Here is a 20,464-nt window from a genome sequence, read left to right on the forward strand (position 1 = left end):
CACTAAAAACTACATTTGGACTGTGCCTCAGTGCTTTTCCAGTGTTGTTTTGGTTATTCTCTCCATAATCTGGAAGGCAAATCCCCCTGAAGAGGGATGGGAGTCCAAAACTGAGAAAGACAACCTCAGAACTGGGGTCACACCCTGCTCTGAAGGATACCCTCTAAAACAGGAGCCGGGGACAGTCCAAAACTGTCAGGTTTCGGAAGGCCAAAGATGGCCCATAGTAAATAATCTGTACCATACTTTAGCCCCACAAATTGACAGCCGAACTACAGCCCTGGGTATCTGTTGTCTCCAGTGGAGCCGAAGACATCAGAGCCAATCCCGGTAATGAAGAAGGAGTTTCTGGTGTTGCCGTAACAGCTGGAAACAGGATAATCAAAGTGCTGGGCTCCAAACCTAAAAAGGAGGTTGGAAGAGGATAATCTGGAGGAGTCCTGGGAGAATAGGCCTTAGTTCCAGGAGGGAGGGAGGTCTGAGTGGATGCCGGAAGAACATAGGCCACCAAAAGCTGATCCACTAATCTTAACACATCTACCTGGGAAAGATTTCTGGTTGAATGGACAGACATCCCCAAGGGAGACTCTGGCCTTTCCATAAATGGACTGGGATGTTGACCCAGAAAGGGGTCTGTAGAAGGAGAATACCTTGTTCTGGGAGGTACAAATACTTTGAGCTTCGGCACTTCATGCAATGGAGCAGATGGAGAAGTTGGAACCAAGTGGGAAGTCAAAGATGCTGGTGCAAACAAAGTCAGTGCCAAGGAGACTGTCAGTCCTGCGGTAGTCAAGATCTGTGCAGAAACTGTTGGTACCAATAGGGACATAACTGTCGGTGCCGAAGACTATTTCACAATCAGTTTTGGAACTTTACTCTTCGGTTCCAAAGACATTGATGGAACCAGAGACTTATGAGCTTTGGAGTCCGGTGCCTATGGTGAGCTTGGCACTGAGTGGCTTCTCTTTTTAAGTTTAGTTTTGGAAGACTCTGGCTTAGAGATGGCATCGTCAAAAGAGGATTTCAACAATCCCTTTAAAATCAGCTTATTTCAACATTCTGCCAAAGTTTGGGAATTGAATCCTTGGCAGATCTTACAAACAGTTTCTAAGTGAGACACGCCCAAATAATATACACACGGAAGATGCCCGTCTGAATTGGGCATCTTTCTTCTACAATCTTGGCAGTGCTTGAAACCTGATGTGCTTTTCTGCTTCTCTGCCATTTTAAAGAGATCACAAACACTCTCACATTCTTAATGGACAGAAAGAAAGGAAACCTACCAACAATGGTAGGAAGAAATAATAGGTAAAGAGAAGAGGAAAATACCAGCCATGGTATCAAAAGAGATTACCTAAAAGGTAAAAAGGGAAAGGGGGGAAAATTACCAGTGATTGTAATGGAGAATACAGTTAGGTAAAAAAGGGTAAAGAAATGATTATATACACAAACACACACTTGCCAAAGAGTACAATAAAAAGAAATAGCTACTTTAAAATATATGGAGCAAGTTTTGAAGGAATATAAAGATATATAGCTATAATAAAAGCAATGAGCTGGAGAGTATCAGCCGGTGCATTTTGTTCTCTGAGTGGCAAACGAGATCTGAGGTAATGGAGAGAGGGGAATTGTGGGCAGAGTCTTAGCTTGAGAGTTTTTAGCTGGCACAAGCTGTATAACACCGGAGTCGGTTTCGAGGAGTCAAAACAGAGTCCCATTTCTCAAGAATAAATGAAGATTGACAACACCAGATTGTATGTTATCAAAGCGACAGTGAAAATCTGTAGATTTTAATTGTATTGCAAAACTCTAACAAAGTAATTTATTTTTGTTTCAGAGAAAGGGAGGTGTAAGATACGTCCATGGTCTTTAAATTATTATTCCCGCTAGTATGTTGGTATATAATGTTTTTTTTTCTGTGTACTAGACAGCTTCAAAAATCACATAATGAGAGGATTTCAGAAAATTATATGAAGGGATACATCAAGCCTAAAAATAGGGACATCCTTTGCAGAGATAAATCAGGCCTGAAGATAAGAACAGTTGAGAGGTCTGGCCAGGAGCCAATTAAGTATGAGGCAGTAATTCTAATCAGTGCACAACCTTGACAACTATTAATTATTTCTTAAGGATAGTATTGCCCCAATCCAGCTTCTGTTTAGTCTGTATTAATCAGATGAGATCTACTTGTCAGAGAAGATCATGGGAGCTTTGATATGGATGACTAAGTTGTTAATCATACAGGATTTCGTGAACTCAGGTCTGCAGGCTAGAGATACTCTACATTTTGTTACTTTTTACAAAAAAAACTTTAATAAACAAACCGGTATATCAAAAATAGCTATATAATGATGCAAAAAGTTATTTGCATGAAACATATAGCTTCATTACAATTAAGCAAAATCAGTTTTCATACTTTCAAAGCAACAAATAAAGAAGGTAATTTCCAAGTTAAATATAGGTGTTTTCAATTTCAGTTAGCCAAAAAAACTTTCAAGTTCTGTTTTTTCATTCCCATAGAACTATAGCCCTCACCAGACTATATACTGGTCACCAAAAGCTTGTAAAAAAAAAGGGAGCAATTTGTTAGTATAATACACTATTATAGATTCATTGATCCTTCAATACTCTGCCCTGGCTTTATCCTGTAAGTTAACAATTTATGAATTTTGAGTACAGTATTGTGAAAAGGGGGGGGGGGGGCTGGAAGTTTCATTCATCTAGTAATGATCCTCTTGGTTACCAAAAATATTATTGTAAATATAGGGTTCCTATCATGTCATCGAACTTTTACAAGTTCGAACCACATATGGTCGAGACCATATGTTCGAATTTGTAAATGTTTGAGTGTGTGAATGGAAATCTCCATAGCCAGAGGTTTCCATTCACTTCAATGTGGTGCAATCTTTGAGTTGGTATATTTAAGTAGTGGGGGAGTGCAGGGGGTCTTGCCCCCCTGCTTACAAGTTTATTTTGTTGTTCGTTGTGTTTTTCTTTAGGTATTCAAAGTTATGTAACTTCGAACATAATGGTTCGACCATTAGGTGTTCAAAGTTACGTAACTTCGACTATGTGATATAGACCCTAAATATAGCCTAATCCACTATTGGGGGGGGGGGGCTTGACTGAAAGTCACACACCCTGGCCAGAACACCTCCAGCAACGTTCTCAACTGCCTCTTAAAATGCTGCAGTCTAGGGCAGCTCTAAAATGTATGTTGCTAAAATCCCACAACTTCTCAAAGTTATATGGTATAAAAATACTTAAGCAAGGACTACTAGGTGAATGTATGAAATGTTTTGGACTGAGCTTCTTTCAGAATTATACTCAAAACTCCACTAACATTGAAAAGGTATAGTATGTTAGTCCATTATTGCCTTAACATATTCACTAAGGCCTTTTTCCACTTTGTAGCTGGACACACAGTTTACTGACTACATGTTTGTATGTCCATTTCCTCAATATATTCTAGCTCAAAAAAAAAATACTCCAGGGGAGTTTTGGCTGATTTCTTTGCAAAGCCCTTACTTTCTCATTTAGAAAACGCTTACTTTGTATAGCAAGTAGTCACAAGGCCTGAAAGTAAGGCTGGTCTGACACTACTGGCAAGAAATTGCCCTTAGTTCTTCTTGTATTTGTTCTCTGTATTGCAGCTCAAGAAAATTCGAAGTCCTTTGACTCATCCCAAAGCTGGAGTTTCCTTCAATCTTATAACTATTTGTTTTAACACATCCATCCAGTTTTCAGTATTCATCACTGTCTTCAGTTAATCCAAACCCTTTGGAACTATGGCAAGGATTTTAAAATCACAAGCAACTGTACCTTGGCCTACTGTCTTGCTCTACAAATCTGTTCAAGCAAATCCTCCTAGGAAGGGCTTCACACATGTAATTTCCATGTGTGACAATTTCAGTTGTGCCATTCTATAATACATGTAAAAGTCAAGGACATCTAGCTCATTCCAGTATCTTGGAAGAGGTACCTTTTTCCAGGCAACTCTAGCTTTGACTTGTTTTTCATTATGAACTTGGTCACCATAGTCTTTATTTACAGAGAAAAAAAATCTCCCTCTTGATAAAGGAGACGTGTCTAAAAGATGTGTAAAAACTGCCAAGAAAAATATCTGTAGGGCTGAAATCAATTAATCTACAATCCATTTTCCCCCATGAAATCTGATATCCAAAATCTAAAATTGACAAACATCAGTACTGAAAAAAATGCCCTATACGTTCGCACACTGCTGTATACATTTTCTCTATGTGCTTTTTCCCCTGTGCCTTGCTGACCATTATGCCACCTACCCTTTGTAGGGCTTTAATCCAGGCAGACATCAGGGTGTAGATTATTTCCATATGAATAGATTAATCATTCCCCTTGGCTGGTGAAGTGGGCACCAGTTTAGCTGGTCATATCCATGTTATCCCTGCCCTCTGTCAGTGGTCATGGTGAGAACAATGGCTTGAACTAAGATGGATCTTGTCCCTCCCTACTAAGGATGGACATGCCCATCCTGCAAGCCTGTGTTATCATGTGCCCAAGCTTCTAATTGAATTCAAGTTGCATAGGCCATAGTTAGAGCTTTATTGCTGTACACCAATAGTGCAGTACAGTGCCTTGTACATTATATCCAGTGCTTGCTGGACTAAAGAAGGCAGCTGAAGACCCAAATCCCATAGATACAAATATATCATCTGGAGAGTTTTCAGGACTTTAAATTCAGTGCTAAAGCCCTAGATTTCATTATGTTAATTAAAAAAAGTCCAAAAACGTGTAGTAGTTTAAGAAAGATTACAAATTCCTCATCTTCCAGATTGACCAAATACACCAACAAATCATCTGCCTATAAAAAATAGTTTGAATACCTCTCCAGCTACCACATCTCCCACCTCCCCCAGATAAGTAAGTCCATAGCACCTCTGCCAATGGTGCTAATCATAAAACAAAAGGGAGCAAGTGGAGATCCATACTGTGTACCCCTAGGCAGTCCAAATCCTTCAGAGTTTTACAACTTTGTTTTCCCTCTTGAAAAAGATCACTGAAGTAAAATTTTAAGGAAGACTCAATGAAAGCTAAATAATTCTACAACCATAGTAAATTATACTAATAAACTGTATGGAAGACCTTCAGTGCATCTGAATTGATCACCATAAGTATCACTTCCATGATTAGTACATATCTTACATTATCCCATACATCCACTTCAACTGATAGGATTTCACAATCAGATGGATCTGAGCCCAAAACTGCAGTTACTGTAAAACAGTAGAGCTCATCCCCATGCTCTCATGATGTACTGGTTTCCCTCAGATATCATTGCTGCCCAAGCAACCAGATGTGATCTCCAAACATTCAGCCAAGTAGTCTTTATTTACTTGGTATTTTTTAAGTTTTTTTTCCAATCAGTTCCTCTTCACTTTTCCAGTTCCCTCTCTGTTGTATTGCTTTAAAAACAAAACGATTTTCTATCCTTCCCTTACTCATGGCAAGGCACCTTAAAACTAGTTGTCAGCTCTGTTCAGAGTTCTGTGGTAATTATTTACTATGTTTATTGTCTAATTCCTGTTGCTGTTTTTGTTTTGTACTTTTGAAGCCATGGACAGACAAACAAGTTTCAGAAAAACATGCCCTGTTGCAACCACATATTTCTGCCCCAGGATAATCATGAATTATTTGTGGTCCTGTTGCTGGAATATTTGGATGTCTCTTATGACATTTCTAAGGCCTTCAGCCCTCTCTCTATTCAAGAGGGTAAAAAGTTAATTTTAAGATCTTTGTCCTCCTATTCATTGGACAATGAAGAGAGAAGAGAGAAGAAATGAGAAAATAAAAAGGATCAGAAATAAAACTGGATGAAGCCCTGCCAGTTCCTCCTCCTCCTTCAAAAGTTTTGTGATCCAAAATGGTGTAGGAGGTTCTACATCTAGCAACCTCTGAGTCACATACCTTTCCTGTGCTGGGTTCTTCCTGTGCTGAGACTATTATCATGGACCATTTCCTCAGGAATGCTAGCAGTTGCTTTTATAAACAACTCAAAAATTATTCCTTCTCACCATCCTTCCACCTCTTCCCATAGGTCTACAAGATCTATCAAAGTTCTTCAGAAATAGATTGGGATCATATAACTGCCTTTGAAAAGGTTCAGATTAAAATAGGTGTCATTCCATTCCCTTCTACCAGTGACCCTCTGCTGGACTTTATTATTGTCATGGCAGCCACCAAAAGGGCACTGTCAGATGATAGTTTGGCAAGTGGGCTTATGCTTCAGGCAACTTTGCTCTCTAACCATTAAAACTACCTTACACACGTGAAGTTTCAAAGAAATCAAACAGATGGAATCACAACTGGCTACTTTGTTGACCATTTCCTATCTATCCCTGAGGATGTTACACAATGCTGATGTTGTGGTTAGAGTGATGAAAACAGGTATAGCTATGTATCTTCATAGACAATTCCAAGGCATCCTTCATTAATATCCCTTATGCTGGAACCTCCCTTTTTGAACCCAAAGTTAGAGTCAAGCTTTTGAAAAGTGAATAGCAAGGGAAGATACTCTCAATCTAAAAAGTGTGCTTTGAAACTCTACAAATGTTCTTTTCCAGAAACCAGAAGGGGGGTTTCAAGGCCCTCTGATTTAAAACATCACAGTTTCCACTTCAACACTTTCTAGACAGAGGACACCTTCAAAAGATGCTAGCCAAGGGGATCCACAAAAAATCAGAGATTCAACCGTCCTTTCTCTGGGAAGCAACCTAAGCATCCCTGAAGGCCTGCCTGGCTGCTTCTCTCTAAAAGTAGTTGGGGTCAACTGTCTTTCTCCACATACTCTCATGGAGGACCATCACATGGGACAACTGGGAAAGGAGCATAATATCCAGGGGCTATGTAATTCCCTTTTCAAAAATTTCCCAAAACTTTTTCTATGCTCCTAGTAGATGCACCTCTGCCAGAAGAGGGCAGTAGCAAGAGAGATCATTAACTCATTCAAAACTGAACATCCAAGAGGTCCCAACAGACCAGAGAGGGTCCAGAGTCTATTCCAGATTCCTTTTTTTAATTCGCAAGTAATCAAAGAACCTCAGGCATATCTTATAATAAAGAGCCCTTAACAACTATTTAAAGAAGACATTTCCAAATGATTATTGTAAGTGTCATTCATCCATGTTTACAGGAAGGGTTCTGGATGTGCTCTACTGACTTTCTGAATGTTCATCTCAACATAAAAAGCAACAAGGAGTCCAGATGTTATTGTTAGACTGAGGGTTTCACTATATTCTTAGTGAGTTCACTATAATACATGAAGGTAAAACAACAGACCTCAAAAATATAGAGTCAGACTTGTGTTTACATGTATGCATTCAGTTTCAGGGAAAGACAATTCAGTAGAAAGGAAAAGATAATCTTGCTGGCTAAGCATGAGATGTGCAAGCATAACAGTTCTCAAGGAGAGCTACAGAATGTTCCTTTCTCAAGGGAAATATATGTGTACTACATAAGGAATAGACTGTGAGGCACATGCAAGACAAGGCTTGGAAGCCAAAGTTAAAGAAGCATGTAAAACATTACAGGGTTTGGTATTATTAGAATATACCTCAGACATGGTCAGTTAAGTTAGTTTTTGAACTGATATTCAAAACATTGTTACAGTACATACGTCAGGTCAAATATCCATACTATTCAGGAGGAAAATACTGTTTCAGTTGATATTATTCAGAAGAACTAGAATATACATGCAGAAACTTTGGATATTTATCAGCACTGTTACTGTTATCCAGCAATCCTAAATTTCTACAGACTGTTATTGGAGACAGTATTCAGATATTGTTATCTAATAAAGCATTCTTAGCTGAACTAAGTTTGGGTAATTAATAGATAAAGACTTTAATTCCAGTCTCATTTCAATTGTTTCCAGTTAATTCCAGTGTACTACAGTCATCAATTCTTTCAATGGCTAGCCTATCATAGATGGGGGGCAACAGTTAAAGTAAGTATAGTAAAGCATTCTTAGCTGAACTACAGAGTATGCAGAATTTATTCTGAAAAGTACAGAAAGAATTCTCTCATAAAGGAGAGACTGACACCTGTTCAGCACAAGTTTGGATAATTAATAGATAAAGACTTTAATTCCAGTCTCATTTCAGTTGTTTCCAGTTAATTCCAGCGTACTACAGTCATCAATTCTTTCAATGGCTAGCCTATCAAAGATGGGGGGCAATAGTTAAAGTAAGTCCGAAAACCCCATAGCAACCTTATCAGCAGTCAGACTACATGTGTTCTACAGAACATACTTCAGAGCAAAGTAAAAGCAGTCTCTGATAGTAACACTTTTTCTAGTGTATCAATAACTACAGTAGACATGTTTCATAACAGAATTTCAGCCGCACATCAGTGTTTTTCCAGACACTGGGAGACTGTAAACTCCATACAGAATAAGGCCACAACCAGCAACACTACAGTTACTCCTTACAGAGCAGACCTGTAGGTAAGATACCAGTAATATTCCAGATATAAACTTCATACAGAAAACAGCCAGAGCAGATGACATACAGTAATTGCAGCTCTTAGACAAACTGCAGAGCACCAGTGTTCATTCAAAATACTACTACAGGAAAAATCCTCAAACAAAATCAACAGACCAGCAGTACTTCAGAAAATATACAAACTTCAGCAGTGTTCCTTCAGAACATAAATGACATTATCCAGTTAACAGCAATGTACTTCACTGTCAACACAAATGTTCAAGTTTCCAGTGTGACATCACACAGCCAAGAAGCAAGAAAAAGTTTAAAAAGCTGCAAATGACAAGACACATTAATCATAAAGTTATATATATATATATATATATATATATATATATATATATATATATATATATATATTTTAACTAAATTAGATGGTAATTATCAAAAAGTTTAAATTCAACAATTACAATACATATTTTATAAATATGTCAAGCAATACTTCTACAGTAAAGACACCAGCAATTGTTTGGTTTAAAGTTAAAAATGTGTAATGCAGACTAAAAAACTGTTCCAGAAATGTTCATTTAAAGTTAAAGGTCATTAGTTTAGAAATGTTACACCTTTTCAGATGCAAACGGGTTAAATCACAGAAGCACATTGCAACAGACTCACTATCTCATGATTTGCAGAATGAGTCAGCTTCTGTCAATAATTCTTGTTTACAGTATTCAGGCATCAGTGTAAATGCTACAGCACATGTAATTCAAGATACAGAGTTAAACTGTGGTACAACTTCATATACAGATGTTCACAATGTAATAAATTCTAGTTTACATGTAATTCAAAGTAGAGTTAAGCAGCAGTACTGAAAATACAGACATAAACATAGTCAATGTATGTAACATGCAGATTTCCTGACCAAACATTTGCAATGTCTCCAGTTCACTTTATTTCAAATACAGATGTTCAGAATGTCATAAAATTGTATATATTGCTTTCAGAGGCCAGTGCAAATATTGCACTGAGGGGGGTTAATAGGGATCAGAGTGCAGATTTTGATCAGGCTGATAAAGTAAACGCCAGCATAAATGATGTACAGATTTCAGAGCAAAGTAAAGAAGAAATGCATGCCTTACCCCAAGTCAATGTTACTACTAGTGTTTCAAGGCAAAAAACACACACCCTAGCTCATCAGTGTTGTTGCTAATTCTATAAAAAAGATTTTAATTTTACTTATAAAGGTTGTGGCAGTCCAGCACCAAGCCAGAGCATTTACCTGTCATTGTTTAAGGTTGAAAGAAATGACAATATTTCATTGTTTACAGAAAAATTATGGAATAATGTACTGATTAATACAGACAAGTCAACTTCAGTTATAAATAGACCTTTATTAGGGGACATGAATGCAGTTTTGTCAGGATTTAAAGGATCAAAGATTATAGCAGCTAATAGTTCAAAGTGCAACAGCTTCATACTAGGTACGGACATGCCATCAAAGTTACGTTTTAGACTTCAGTAACGAGATTTTATGGAAAAATAAAAACGCTACAGAATGTATATTACTGCACACAGATGACACTTCTAAGAATTTGCATGCGGTAAATTGTGCAAATATACAGAATTTGAAGACTTGGTTACAATAAGAACATGTAGATTTATGGGTTAAAGATAAAATAAATTCCATTTTAGCTGACACAGCTGAAGTGCTCAGAAAGACATATTGGGTGTGGTGAGTGAGAAAAAAAGGCTGTTTGTGTAGGGTATACCAGAAATGACAATCATGTTAATTTGCAGAATAAAGGGTTTACAATTACATATTTTGGCAAATAAAATTTTTTCTGTTATTGTTTTGTTTAGTAGACATTTTTATTATTTTAGTAAAGTTTTGCAATGCATAAATAATATCTTAATACAGAGACAAAAAGGCATTCACAAATATTAAATGATGATATGTTGTCCATATCTTGCCTTCGTTCTTGCTGGTTGGGTTTGGGCTGATCCTCAGATCCAACTCAGCCGTATACTAAAGCGCGAGAGGTTTAAACTGGCCTGAGGCTAGCCCCTATCCCAACATGCCTAGCGGGAGTTACCCAGATCTCGTTTGCCACTTGCAGCTTCGAGTTTGCTGGATACTGACTCAAGCAGTTTTCTTTTTTGACTAAATTTGCATATTTTGTTAAATACTTAGTGTTAAAAGAGTTTCTTCATCAGTTAGTGTTCTTTCTAACCTTCCATTTTTGATTGTTTTTGTTGTTGTGGCCATCATTTTCCTTTAGGCCTACTTACTTTCCTTGTGAACTCATTTAACTTAGAGGGTTCTCCTTCCCTTCAGCCCCATTTTTAGTTAGAGGGCTTTCCCCTTATTCCCTTCTTTTATAGAAGCAGACATTTAAGTTAGAGGCTCTCCTCGGTTGGGGGAGTTCGCCGTTTTAGCTTAGAGGCTCTCCCCCTTCACTCCTTCCTTCTAAAAAAAAAAAAAAGTTTTGGTCTCTAGTTAAACTTTGTTTATTGGGACTTAACTTTTTGTGGTTATTCAGTGCCTTTGTTTTAGTTACTAGTATTTGTTGGCATACTTGTAGTCTAACAATGTCTAAGAATTCCACTAAAGAGACAAACCCTTCGGGCTTTAAGAAGTGTGACTCGTGCTGCCAAAAGATGTCCCTTTCGGATGAGCATAAAAGCTGTGTATATTGTTTAGGGGCTGTACACCTGCAGGACTCGTGCTCTATATGCCATGCTTTCAATTCTTGGGTCCTACAGGAGAGAAAAAATAAACTGATTCTACGAGGCTTATTAAACGGCCCCTTCGATGCTTCCACAAAGGGGACTCAGTCAACAAAAAAAAAAAAAAACAGGACAAATCCACCAAGCCATCATCCTTGTTAGCTTCGGCATCGGAGTCATCCAAAGGAATAGACAAATCTTCAGCATTGTCAGCTCTGAGTGTCGGTTCCTACAAGACTCTTTCTCCTACGGCTCCATCAGTAGTCTTGGAGCCAGCCAGGACTCACAAGAGAACCAGGTCTCCCTCTCTGGAACCGGTGCAGTCTGTTCTGCAATCTCCGCTCTTACAATCTGTGGCAGGCAGCCACCAGTCTTCCACCCATTCCTTTCCATTATCCAGGAGACTTTTGGATGATGATGTGGAGAGGGTGGTGAAGAGGCTTCTCAGGACACCGGCATTAGCAAAATTATTATCGAGCCCAGCCCATATGGAAGTGGTGCCGACAGTCCAACCAACATCATTATCGATTTCTCCTCCGACTCCCTTGAGTTTGGAGCCAGAGTGAATGGAAGTTGTGTTGGAACCGAGAGTTCCAATAACCTCTGGTCTCTTGGTTCCAACTTCCGCTCTGATCTCCTCTTTACCCTATTCTATTGAGGGATCTGGGGGCTGATGCTCCCTCGTCAGCTCCGAGGGGGTGAGCAGCATCGGACCCTTGTCCGACCCTACTCTCCCTCTCGGGGCTTTGGCACAGGTGAGCTTGGCTCCTACATCAGCCTCAGAGCCATTGCCCTTGGTTCATAGGAGAATCCCAGGCTCTTCAGAGCCAAAGACTCTTTCAGGTTGGGACCACAGTGTCTTCGAGGTGCTGAGGAGCGTGCTGTCCTCTGAAACTGCTCCACCCTTGGCTCCATTGGCTTCTTTTCCTTCAGTGCCGGTGTCTGCCTCCAAACCTCCCCTCCTTCCCAAGCATAGGGAACCCATACTCCAGGATGTGCCATTGGGCGACCCCACCTCTTCCAATACCTCCCCAGAGCACCCCTCAAAGGAGGTGCCTCAGAAGAGGATGTGTAAGAGGAAGCATTTGAACTCCCTTGAGTCCCTGACATCAGACACAGACTTGGAGAACTCAGAAGGGTTCCCATGTTCCCCTCTCTGAGGATGTCTCATTTTCATACATCCTGGAAATTATTAGGCAGAGAAGTGGCTGGAAGTCCCCTGCCCCTTCTGCAGATGAGTCTGTGTACCTGGATGCATTCAGTTCCTGACCCTCCACCTCTTGAGTGTCTCTGCCTTTCGACCCACTGTTGGGTGTAGTGAGTCGGAAGGTGTGGAGCTCTCCAGAGACTATAGAACCAGTTCCAAGGAGGCCCAACAGATTTATAACTGCAGCAGATGACAAACTTTTTCTATCTAAGGGTGTACCTGTTGATGCTATGGTGGTAGTAGCAGCCAATAAGAAGGAATTAGCAGAAACTTCTTCTTCTGTCCATCTGCGGAACAAAGAGTCCCATACGACGGACAGGTATGGGAAGCGTATGTTTTCCTCAGTGGCCTTTACACTCAAGTCGCTGAATTATTTGTCCCACTTTACACACCTTCAGAGGGATCTCCAGAAGGAGTTGGCGGATTCCCTACAGGATCCTACACCTGCGGAAGCTGTGGGCAAGGTGGCTTCTCAGCTTGTGACCTTGACTTCTGTAGTTAACTCCTCCATGCGGCTGATCTCTTACACAGCTAATGGAGTGAGTAGGGCAACAGGCACAGGAGTTGCCTTATAGCGACACTCCTGGATGCACCTTTGTCAATTTGTGGAGCCCTTCAAGTCCTCCTTTACCAATACCCCCTTTGATGGCTCATCGTTGTTCATGCCTCAGATAAAAGAGACTCTTACCAGGTGTGAACAGGATGGCAAAACTCTCTCTGCTGTGGGAGTATGTTTCTCTGCTCCTTCTAGACCTTATCCTAAAGGCCAGAAGAGCAGGAAGATGTGGTTCTGGAAATCCCAGGGAGCTTCGCCTGACACGTGGAGATTTTTCCCCCAGGGGTAGAGGGGGAAATAATAATGGAAGATGCCAGTCTCATGGCAGGGTGGGAGTCCGTAGAATCAGGGTGACAGAGACACCTTTTCTGGTAGGCCCTTCCAGTGCTTCTGAAGAGAGGCCTGACTGTCCTCCTCTGGAGGTAGTCAGGGGCAGAGTATCATTGTACCCAAAAACCTGGCAGACAATCACAGAAGATATATGGGTACTATTGATAATATCCAGGGGTTACAAAATTCCCTTCTCCCAACCACCCCCTACAAAAAAACAACAGTCAATCACAGATGTTCCACTCAATCTTCGGGATCAAGCAAACTTAGAAGTTCAAAGGTTGCTAGACAAAAGAGTCATGCAGGAAGTCCCGGCAGACCAAATCAAATCCAGAACTTACTCAAAGTTCTTTTTAGTTCCAAAACAGACAGGGGACTAGAGGCCCATTTTGGATCTCAGCAGACTGAACAAATTGGTCAAGAAAACAATGTTCCAGATGGTAACACTGCAGTCCATTCTTCTCTTTTTGGGTCAGGACAATTGGATGTGTTGTATCAATCTCCAGGATGCGTACTACCACATAGAAATGGACAGGCGATCCAGGAGATATCTACACTTCCAGCTGGGAGCCAGTCATTACCCGTTCAGAGCTCTGCCCTTTGGTCTCACCACAGCCCCCAGGCTATTCACCAAATGCATGGCAGTAGTTACGGCTCACCTGAGGCATCTAGGATTCTGGGTGTTTCCATATCTAGACAACTGACTCCTTACTGCCACCACCGAGCATCAGCTAATCAAGGCAATGGACTCCACAATTCACACTTGTTCATGACTAGGCATCACCATAAACTATGAAAAATTTTCTTGTTGCCTTGTCAGTATATTACATTTATAGGGGCAAATTTAGACACAAGGGCTATGATAGCAAAGCTGCCTCAGGAAAGGGTGTCAACCATTCATCATCAAGTTTCAATCCTCATGGCAAAAAAGAGAATTCAGGCAAGATTTGTCCTCAAAGTCTTGGGTTCAATGGCTGCAGCAGTTATTCTGGTCCCTATGGCGGGTTTCCACATGAGAATTCTGCAGTGGCTCCTTTTTGCTCAATGATCATTCCAGGATTTACCCATGTCACATCAGATTTTAATCATGGAGGCCTGCAAAAAGAATCTAGAATAGTGGCTTCACTCTCCTCTGGTGACAATAGACAGGCCATTTCTAACCTGCCAACCCATAGCCACAGTGACCATGGATGCTTCCCAGATAGGGTGGGGGGCATTATCTGGGACAGACTGTTCAAGGGACTTGGCAGCAATGAGTACTACTTGCACATCAATGTCCTAGAGATGAGAGTGGTGCTTCTGGCACTGCAAGTACTTCAATACTCTCTACCGACAGGGACTATAGGAATTCAGACAGACAATATGTCAGTAGTATGGTACATCAACAAACAGGGTGGAACTAGGTCTTATCCCTTGTCCGGGAGGCTCTATGAGTATGGCAATGGCCGATGTCTTCCCAATATTTTCTGGTCACAACCCACATTCTGAGGAAGTCCAACATGATAGCAGACAAGCTCAGCAGGGTGATTCTGATGCCTCATAAGTGGTCCCTGAAACAAGAAATTGCAAACTTGATTTTTCGCAAATGGGGCCAGCCATGCTGCGATCTTTTTGCCATCCCCCTCAACAACAAATGCAGCAGCTACTTTGCCCTAGTCCCACCACTGAGACAGTCACCCGGGGACACACTTGTTCACAATTGGCCCCCAGGACTGCTTTATGGTTTTCCACCATTCCCCCTGATCCCCAAGGTTATACAGAAAGCAAAGTCACTGGGTTGCAAGATAATCCTCATTGCCCCTTACAGGCCTCATAAGATATGGTTCCCATTTCTTTGGCCTCATCTGCAGGGGGAGCCTTGGATCCTGGACCCAGTTCCAGATCTCCTGATGCATCAGTTGGGTGCACGCCACCCTTACATCCAAACTCTCAAGCTGACAGCTTGGTTTCTCAACTTCCAGTCTTAGCCAGGCTTACTGATATTTCCCTGGCAGTTCAACACATTTTGATTTCCTCCCACAAATCCACTACCAGGAAACTTTATGCTAGTAAATGGAAGAGGTTCTTTTGTTGGGCAAACAAGAACAAAATTGATCCCTTTACTGCACCCATTTCAAAGATTCTTGAATTTCTTGTTGAAACTTTTGAGTGAGGAGCAGTTGCAACTACTATCCAGGTTCAGCTGGCTGTCATTTCTAATTTTCATGTGGGAGAAATGGGTTCTAACGTTATGTCCCATAGGCTATGCAAAGCATTCCTAAGAGGTACTATCCTCTTAAGACCTCCAATAAGAGAACCTCCCCCACCTGGGACATAAATTAGCGGCTCTGATTCTTCCCCCCTTTGAGCCAGCTGCTACTTATCCTCTAAAGTTTTTGACATGGAAGACTTTTTTTCTTGACTGCCATTACCTCAGCTAGGAGGGTTTCAGAATTTACAGGCCTTATCAGTTCATCCTCTGTACTTGATTTTCCACAAAGATAGAGTTTCTCTTAGAACAAATTCCTCCTTCCTACCAAAGGTGTGTTCAGAGTACAATTTGAATCAATCCATAGAGCTCCCTGAATTCTTCCCCATTCTTGGCAACAAGGCAGAGTATAAACTCTATCAATTGGACATTCATAGACAGTTACATTTTTATTTACACAGGACCAAGGACATCAGAAAATCTGACCAATTGATTACATCCTTTGCAGAGAACAGAAAAGGTTATTCAGTCTCAAATGTGACTTTATCTAAGTGTCTTTCAGACACCATCACCTACGTCTATGATTTGTGGAACAAAAAACTTGCAGAAAAAGTTAGAGGACACTCAACTAGGGCCTTGGCTACCTCTACTGCCTTTCAAGCCAAACTGCCTTTAGATTTGATCAGTGCGGCAGCTATATGGGCTAATCCTCATACCTTTATCACTCATTACAAAGTGGATGTGGCCTCCTGAAACAGGGCATCCTTTGGTTCCAAGGTCCTGAAGAGTCTTTTCCAGTCAGCCGCCCAAGAAATAGGTGCTCGGGACGCGGTCCCAACCAGCAAGAATGAAGGCGAGATAGGGACAACATAACATAAAGAAGTTATGTAGTCACCATAATGTTCCATGTTTGTTGTCCTAGATCTTGCCTTCCTTCTTGCGTCCCACCCTCCTTCCCCTTCCTGGAAAATCGAGAGGAGTTCTTTCATTGGCTACACTGGCTGAGTTTCCCTTCTACCATACCAGTTGGATACACCTAGACTCTCTTTCTATCCCCTTGTTGATTATTTACACCTTTATACACAGGTGTACTCTTATATGTAAAGGTCTAATCTGAAGTAGTTAACTTCATTTGTCCATCAACCTATGGGTTTTCGGATCCATATCGGATCCGAGCCGGCAGCTTCCAACAGCAAAGATCCGAGCTCCAAGCTCCTCCCCCTTACCCATAATCCCCTGCTATCCCTTCCTGACCTCAGATCTAGTATGCCGCGGTTCTCTCAGTAGCTTGATCGAGCTTCCAGGTGTGGTGGTTGTCGATTTTGTGAGAAAAAAATCTCCTTTTTTCTTAGTTTAAACAGATTTTTTGTGTGTGTGTGATAAGCATAGTTCCCCTGTAGCATTAACGTTTTCTTACCTGGTGTTTAGTTATCTTTTTTTTAGTGTTATTCCCTCCCCCTCGTGTGCGCATTAGGGTGTGTGGTTTTGGGGCCTAGCGGGTGTGTTTTTTTTTGTAGGTATGGCGGAGGCACCCAAAACATTCTTTTCAAAGTGTACCGAGTGTGGCCATAAGCTGTCCCCAGTGGATGGCCACACTCTGTGCATTTTATGCCTTGGGGTTGAACATCTTTCCACCGGCTGCACTATTTGTGCAGCGTTCAACCCCGTGGCCCTCAAGGACCGGAGGTCGAAGCTGATTCTGGTGGGACTTCTGCCCCCGGACCCGGCTTCCTCCTCCGGTCCCTCCGTGGCACCTGCCGCAGCTGCGGCAGCGCCACCTGCTATTCCCCTTCCCCTGGCCGGGACTCAACCTCCCGCCTTGGGCCAGGAGGAGAGGGAAGCTAGAAAGGAGAAACGCCGGGAAAAGTACAAGCAGCGGGCCAAAGCTTCTGCATCGGCCCCGCCAGTCAAATGGGTTCCTCCTCCCAGGGCCTCCGATTCTTCTCTTTCCCAGCTCCGTTCACCCCACTTTTCGTCGGGCCAGAGGAGGAGGAGACCCTGTTACCTTCGAGGTCATCGAGGCGGCACTCCCGGCCTGCCTTGGTGGCCTCATCAAGGTCTACCCGGAGTTTGTCCGATGCAGACTTGGACCGGATGATGCATAGGTTCCTCCAGGCCCAGCTGCAGATGGGAGTGCTCCTGCCTCCCCCCCTCTGGGGGGGAGCTCGACCCCCTTTTTCACCCCGATCGCTCCTTCTCCAACCCACTACCGGGGTTTGGAGCCTTCGGAGCCGGGGTAGTGCTGGCACCGATAGTATCGGGTACTTCAGCGCCGATGGCACCTTCGAGCCTGTCGGGTCCCTTTTCTTCGGATCCGAGCTCTTGGAGCCGAGAGCGGTGTTTTGGATCCAGAGGTGTCAGTATGGCTTCGGCTCCATCTCGGTCGGAGCATACTGGCCCTTCGGATACGGCTGCATCGGTGCCGGCTCCGATCCGCATGTCGGATCTGAGGGAGGGTCTGCTCTCGGATCCTAGGGAGAGCAGTTCTCCTTTGGCATTCGATGTCGTGGAGAGGGTTTTGTCGAGGGATTCCAGGCCCCCGGCTTCAGCTATGGCTCCACCCTGCACTCTCTCTCAGACGGGTCTGCCTTCCATTACCCGGCCCCAGGGACAGACTGCACAGACGGCCCAAATAGTTCCCTTGCTGGAACAGGATGCAGTTGGTGAGGCCTCTTCGGACAGCCCCCCCCGAGGAGGTCCCTCACAAACGCAAGTGCAAGAGGAGGCACTTGGACTCCCCTGAGTCCTTGACAGAGGACACAGACTTGGAGGAAGGGGAAGGTTCCCCAAGGTCACCCCCGAAGACGTCTCCTTCGGAGACATCATGGAGATGCTTCGGATCAGAGGGGGGTGGTCTGCCCCAAAACCTTCCTCTGACGAGTCTGTGTTTCTGGAGGTGTTTGAAGCAGGCCCATCTACCTCTTGGGTGTCCCCTCCCGCCGATCCCCTGGTAGACCTGATTACTACCAGGGCATGGAAGGAACCGGACACTGTGGAGCCCATTCCAAAGAGGTCAGACAAAATTCTCAGCCCCCCATCGGATAAGTCATGTTGGAGCAAGGGACCCCGGTAGATGCCATGTTGGTAACAGCTGCCACCAAAAGGGAACTGGCCCAGGAGAGTTCCTCGGTCCATCCTCCAGACAAGGAGTCTTGGACGATGGACTGTCTGGGGAAGCAGGTGTTCGCTTCAGCCACCTTTTCTGTGAGGTCGCTGAATTATATGGTACACGTGATACGGCTCCAGTAGGATCTTATCAAAGAATATGCTGGGTCACCCCCAGAGTCCATGTCGGCAGAGGACAAGAAAGTGTACTCTACCTGAATGGCCACTCTCAAATCTATCTCCAATACATATATGTGGTTACTATCCCATGCCACGGAAGGAGCCGCTAGAGCTAGCAGAGTGGGCATCGTCCTATGGCGACAGGCATGACTCCGTCATTGTGATTTTGTGGAATCTTTTAAGGCATCGTTCGCAAATGCCCCGTTTGATGGTTCTGCCCTTTTTGGCAAGACCGTACGCGACACACTGGTCCAGAGCAAGAAAGACGGGAAGACGTTGTCTTCTGGAGTCCGCTTCTCTGCTCCCCAGAGGTCCTTCTCTAGGAACCAAAAGGGACAGAAGAAGATGTGGTTCCGGACATCTCAACAGTCCCGTTTTGCTCCGGACCCCTCGTCCTTCAGAGGCAGAGGAGGACAGGGTGGACATCGCCCTAGAGGCAGAGGGGACCCGAAGGACTTTGGGTCCAGAGAACCTTTCTCTGATCGGCCCATGCAGCAACCCTGAAGGGTTACCCGACTGCTCCACTCTGGAGGCAGTCGGGGGGGGGGGCATTTCTCGAGGCACCTGGCAACTTGGGAGTCCATTACAACAGATCGCGGGATGCTTCAGATCATATCCAGAGGCTACAAGATCCCCTTTCTCAATCCCCCTCTCAGTTCCCGAAGCCTCCCCGATGTCCCACCCAATCTAAGGGAGGTGGCAGCCGAGGAAATACTCCAGCTGCTAGAAAAAAGAGCAATCCAGCACGTACCCCCAGACCAGTCCGGATCAGGCTTTTACTCCAGGTTCTTCTTGGTGCCAAAAAAGATGGGGGACCTAAGACCAATCCTCGACCTGTCCTTTCTAAACCTGTCAGTAGCCAAAGAAAAGTTCCGGATGGTCACCCTTCAATCCATTCTCCCCCTTCTGCAGGAGAATGACTGGATGTGCTCCATAGACCTCAAGGATGCGTACTACCACATTTTGATGGACAGACGATCCAGGAGGTTTCTCCACTTCCGGCTGGGAGCCAGCCATTACCAATTCAGGGTCCTTCCCTTTGGTCTCACCACAGCCCCCAGGGTGTTCACCAAAGTGTTAACTGTTGTAGCGACCCACCTGAGACTCCAGGGAATTCAGGTCTTTCCGTACCTGGACGACTGGCTCCTGACTGCCCCCACCAGGCATCTACTATGCACCGCCAGGGATTACATTCTCCATCTAGCTCCCCAGCTGGGGATCATGATCAGCATTGGGAAATCTTCCCTTTTTCCAACTCAAATCCTAGATTTCATTGGAGCCAGATTGAACACAAACCAACTTCTAGCCTTCTTGACTCCGGACCGGCTACGAACTCTGAAACTTCATGTACTGGCCCTTCTACAATCCCCAGCTCCCCCTGCGGAATTGGTCCTGAGGGCTCTAGGCTCAATGGCGGCAACCATCAACCTACTACCCATGGTGCGTTTAAACATGAGAATTCTTCAATGGACTTTGCAAGTCCAGTGGTCCTTCCTGCGACATCCCCTGAGCTTCCCCATTCCTCTCAGCAGGGTGTGCAGGAAAGCCCTCTTATGGTGGCTCCAGTCCCTGGACCTCCAGACGGGGCGCCCCTTCTCTGTGTCCCCTCCTCTAGCCACGGTGACCATGGGTGCCTCTAGCCTTGGGTGGGGGGGCACTGCTTGGGCAGGACCATCCAAGGCACGTGGAACCATTCAGAGACCTCACTGCATATC

This window comes from Protopterus annectens, chromosome 6.part0 (assembly GCF_019279795.1).
Source record: "Protopterus annectens isolate FY-2018-M chromosome 6.part0, PAN1.0, whole genome shotgun sequence".
Taxonomy (NCBI): Eukaryota; Metazoa; Chordata; order Ceratodontiformes; family Protopteridae; genus Protopterus; species Protopterus annectens.